Source organism: Puntigrus tetrazona, chromosome 17, assembly GCF_018831695.1.
Source record: "Puntigrus tetrazona isolate hp1 chromosome 17, ASM1883169v1, whole genome shotgun sequence".
Classification (NCBI taxonomy): Eukaryota; Metazoa; Chordata; class Actinopteri; order Cypriniformes; family Cyprinidae; genus Puntigrus; species Puntigrus tetrazona.
In genome coordinates this window covers 19,855,500-19,860,971 of record NC_056715.1, presented here as the reverse complement: position 1 = coordinate 19,860,971, position 5,472 = coordinate 19,855,500, and positions in this window count along the sequence as shown.

Genomic DNA, 5,472 nt, shown 5'->3' with positions numbered 1-5,472 from the left:
AATACTTACATGTATTTACGTATACATTTTGAATATAAAATATGAATATATATTGAACATATAACAGTTCATGCGTAATGTGTGTGTATTTATTTATGCATAATGCATGTACAGGGTACACCGCGTATATTATATAAACAAAACTTTGCAGGATTTCTGAGATCACTTTGGAGAGTGCTTTGAGGTAGAGTCACCTCATGAGACAATGACGAAATACGCTACATCAGATTGAAATGTGACTGTCCTCTGAGATCACGCCGGTCTCTCTTGTGAAGTAATGGCTTTAGTGCTAGCGGTATTTGATGTGGAAGAGCTATTCACGTGCTGGAAGGTAGTGATAAGATGTGCGCAAAATGTCATTCATTTATTAATACCAAATCTCTGTTAGTCAGATTATATCACTAATGTTAGTCAGATAATATAATGCAGATCTAAGAGCAAACTTCATATATACTAAGACACACACACACACACCTATATATATATATATATATATATATATATATATATAATACTAAGGACACACATTTTTCATATGTAGAGTACAAAAATGTTGAAAGAATCCGTTGAGAGGTTTATGCATCGTCTGAAAGCTGACTAAATAAGATCTGCATTGATGTATGGTATGTTTTAGGATAAGACAGTGTTTGGATGAGATACAAAATCTGGAATGTGAGGGTGTCAAAAAACCCTTTAAAAAGGGATAGTTATTTAAAAATAAAAAATGTTGTATATTTTCCCTACACCCCATACCACCTAGGTTTATATTGCTTTCAATCTTTCAGGCGAACACAGTCAAAGTTTTTTTCAAACATATTCTAGCTCTTCCAAACTTGATAATGCAGTTGTTGTGGATATATCCAATTAATGGGCTTCAAAAATAATAGCGGCATTACCAAGCTTGAAAGGCACCCGATATAAATTTACAAAAAGCGCATGCTGTGTTTGTCTGAAGAAGAAAGTCATATACACCTAGGATGAGCTTGAGGTGAGAAGTGATTTATGATGTGTCATTTTTTTATATTTGAGTCGTATTACTTATCAAAAATTCGTTTAGGAAAATTTACAGTAGGAAATTTGCTAAATGATAATGGGCTATGATTAAGATTTTGTAGTCCGAGTCACATATGTTTGTCTTTAAGTTCATTTACATTAAATCGACTGAGACTGAACTTCGTCTATTGATTCATAACATCACAAAAGCAACTCTGAAAAGTCTTAGTAAGGCAGTTTCTAAATAGATTTAGCATTTGACGTCCTTGTCACAATAATGAGGCTTGCCCTTCGCTGTTGTGCCCTTTCATAACAGGACTGTAGAAACACAGCAGCTCTGGAGGCAGACCGAGTGTGGAGAGACGAACAGCTGGCTGTATCTCTGCACGCCCGCTCGTCATTACAGCAGAGTGTTTCTTCTCAGACTATTAATGTGTCAAGCGCCCTCTCGCTTCCAGTCTCCAAGCCCCACAAGAGATCTTTAACAAAGCTCAGTGTGTTGAAGACTCAGATTACAGATCAGCGAGTGTCAGCTATTCACATTCCAGGCTGGGCGAGGCGGCGTAGAGACAGATGGCCCTAACTCCAGATACCGCTCCATACTGTACTTCAATAAGCGATATTTTTAAACAGGCGTTTAGTGGGATTCACCTGAACAGATGGTGTACTAAATTATTACGATTAATTTTTGAAGTGCACGGGAAGGTGAGAAGGTGTGTGTTGCTATGCGTTTGACGTGGACTATTTTTCTCGTCTGCCAGTGTAAACAGTTTTCAGTGTGGATCGCTGTACGTTCCTGCTTACTAGCTGAATGACTATTGTTACGTCGGTCTGCAACCTCTTGCATATTTACACATTTACTGCTTTTCTATGTATCATATCCAAAGGAAGCCCGGTACTATGCTAACCCCGGATAGATTTGTGTTTTACTTCTTGCTATAATAGTCCATTTTGTCTCCTTGTCAGGTTTTGAAAGCATACCAGAAACACATTTAGCTGATTCACGTTTTTATGCAAAATACAGCAAAGTGTTTTTTTAGATCCTGTTGATGTAGTGCAGTGTGTGTGTGTGTGTGTGCGCGGGAATGCGGCGGGTTCTACAGGCTCTCTCTGCGCGCGCGGTGGAGCCGCGTCCAGAGCAGGGGTCCGGCACCTGTGTCGGTGCCAGTGCAGCGGACCTGCGCGAGCTCCTGCGATCCTGAAAACAGCGATCGCCAGATGCGTACAGGCTTAATGAAAGCGTTTGTGACGGCATTACACACTCTGCTTCCTGATTGGATTGGCTTGAGTGGGCATCTCCGGTTGGTGGAGGGTCGAGTAGCATTGCATTCAGAATATCAGCGATGGGATCAACAAACCACCGGATGCCAGTTATCAATATCCATTTCCAACTAATGGCGCTGGTTCCAGTCTTCATCCAGGGCGCTTTGAATCTCTCTCTCAGATCTGAAAGCTTGCCTTTTCCAGGTCAAGTGATGACAAAGAGCCGCCCGCTGGAAGCGTAGATTGGAGCAGACTGGATCAACAAACGCCAGTAGTGGAAGAATCGAGTCTATTGAGTCCGTAGTACAAAATGAATACGCAATCAAACCGTTCTCAAAGCGGCTTTTCCAGAGTTGCGCATTGAAAAGTAAACCCTCTGCACTTCAATTGCGTGCATGCTATTAGTAATATCATTTACCATTTTACAGGTTTCCATAGATTGAAAATGAAGTAAGCAGAGTAATGTAGAGGTAATTTGAGTAAATTGAGGAGTACACAGGAAGTTAATGAAGTTTCAAAGCGACCACGGACCAGTGAAGCGCAACTCCAACCAGATCTGATTACACTCCACACTCTGAGAAAGCTGCCGCTCCTCTCTGTACCTCTTTCTCTCAGATTTAGATTTTTCCTCTCATTCTTGAGTATACGGCCAGGCGGCAGAAATACAAATCTTTTAACTCAGGGCCAACTTTCCATTCGTAACGTTACATTATAACAAGATTAAAGAGCTTTGTGTGTTCGACCAGCTGCATTTATATTAATTCTATGTGTAATGAAATTATGCTGTTTTCTTAGCGCAGCATTACGCATCTTTTGTCTCACAGTTGCTTGATTCCATGCTAGCCAACTCGGCTATCGGTCAAACTAGCGATTTAAAGCGTAAACCAGATGCGATGCATTTAATTGCATATGGCAATATTTGCTATCCCAGCGTGAAGATGACTCACAGCAGACATTGTGTGCATTGATCTGGTGCAGACGTTAAAGCACGAATGTAGAGCTCAGTGTCCATGTTATGTGTAATTAAGAAGCTTAAAAAGCGAGTATCAAACCCTGCATTCTGCTGCATTCTGCTGGCAGCTCCGTCCGGCTGTTCACCAGTGTAAGATTGCTAGGCTTTGCATTCATTCTCACGCCCGTCCTGCTCTCAATAAGTGTTTTCTGTTGACTGCAGATTGGAAGAAAAGGAATTCTCCTATTATAGAATTCTTTCAAAGGAGATTTACAGAGAGTTGAATGCGTCAGTGTCTTTATAGTAGTTTTGTACGAAACAGTTTCAAAAGCATTAGTTTGGGTTGGATGATATATAAAACAAGTGGACCTGCGGACTTGCAGACAGTATTAGTCACAAATCTATCACATGCCAGCAGTGCAGCAATAGCGATTAAGATGTTTAAATATACGGCCAGTTTTGTTTTAAAGCAAGAGTTAAGCAATGAAAAGTCATAGGATAGTTTTAGAGATTACAAAGAAATTCTTGAAAACATGAATAAGGATATAGTCTGTTGTCTCTTAGAATTTAATTTTGGGAGTATTTAGTATCAATATAGCCCAGTCTTAAAGGTTATCTATAAACCAGTGTGCTCCAAAGAAGTAGCCAAATTGCATGTCACAGCAGATCAGCGCACATTTTTAGCGTCACCGCGTACTTCCAGCTTTTTCATCAAATCTTCCCAGCCAATCATATGCGCTAATCTTCATATATTAAACACTACCACAGGCTCAGAGTTTCACTTGGTGAATCTAGGGAGTAATCTCTTTAGGTGATTTAGTTTGTCAAATCGGCAGTACAATATCGAGCTCCATGGCTCCTAGCCAAAGCAAATATTAACAAAGCACTGTTAGCCCATTTAAAGGGGAGGGTCTGCTCGATGCTCCCCGCCCGTCTTCCTGTTCACTTGAAATGACGTCTTCACCACTTGAAATAACGCTGCTGCATGTGTCCAGGCATTCAGGAGACCTTTAGAAGTGAAGAAACTAGAGCGCTTATCAAAGAACTAATTTAAATGTTAAGAGGAATAAAGGAGGTATGGATTTCATTTAATCAGCAGTTAGAGAATCAACACGCAATCATTTAGTTATTCCATTAGACATGGTTTATTGTGTTTTGAGACTATTTTAAAATGAATTAATCATACTAAATGCATCAAATTGGCAGCTATGAACGTTGCCATGTTTTAAGCATTCTGTGTGTATTTATTCCTGTGTTTTGTTCTACTAGAATTTATCAGCACTGCCTGATCAGTAATCAGTGTAAGCCCAGTGCTTTGCAGGGTTTCTGAGTGCCAGTGCGCAGCTTTCCCAATGACTGCAAACCCTGTGCCTTGTCCACTGCTCAACCCGGAGAGCAAGTATATGACACACACTCCCACACACACACACACACACACACACACACACTGCCACAAACAAAAACTTTCTGTTAGCCTGCACTGAGCCTACCCTCCACAGAGAAACTTTCTGCATTTTATGAACTGTGCTTGAAAAAAATATTGCTGCAATAATATATGATGATATATTGAAATCGGACCACAAAACCTTTGGAAGAGCACACACACACACACACACACACCTCTCTCTCACTCTCCCCAAACACACCTCTCCTCTCCTCCCCCCACTCTCTCACCACTATCACTTACTCACACACTCTCTCACTCTTCCACAGCACACACACACACACACACACACACTATCACTTACTCACACACACACACACACACACACTCACACTCTTTCACTCCTCCCACACACTCACACTCACTCCTCACTCCTCACTCCTCACTCTCTCACACTATCACTTACTCACTCACACTCACTCTCTCACTCTTCCACACACACACACACACTATCACTTACTCACACACACACACACACACACACACCTCCTGCTCTTTCCTCTCCCACACACTCACTCACACACTCCTCACTCACTCCTCTCTCACACTATCTTACTCACACACTCTCTCCCCACTCTTACACTTTACACACACACACACACTATCACACACACACACACTCACACACACACTCACTCTCTCTCACACTCATCTCACACACTCACTCCTCACTCCTCTCACTCTCTCACACTATCACTTACTCACACACACTCTCTCACTCTTCCACACACACACACACACACACACACTATCATACTCACACACACACACACACACACACACACACACACACTCACCTCTTTCACTCCCACACACACTC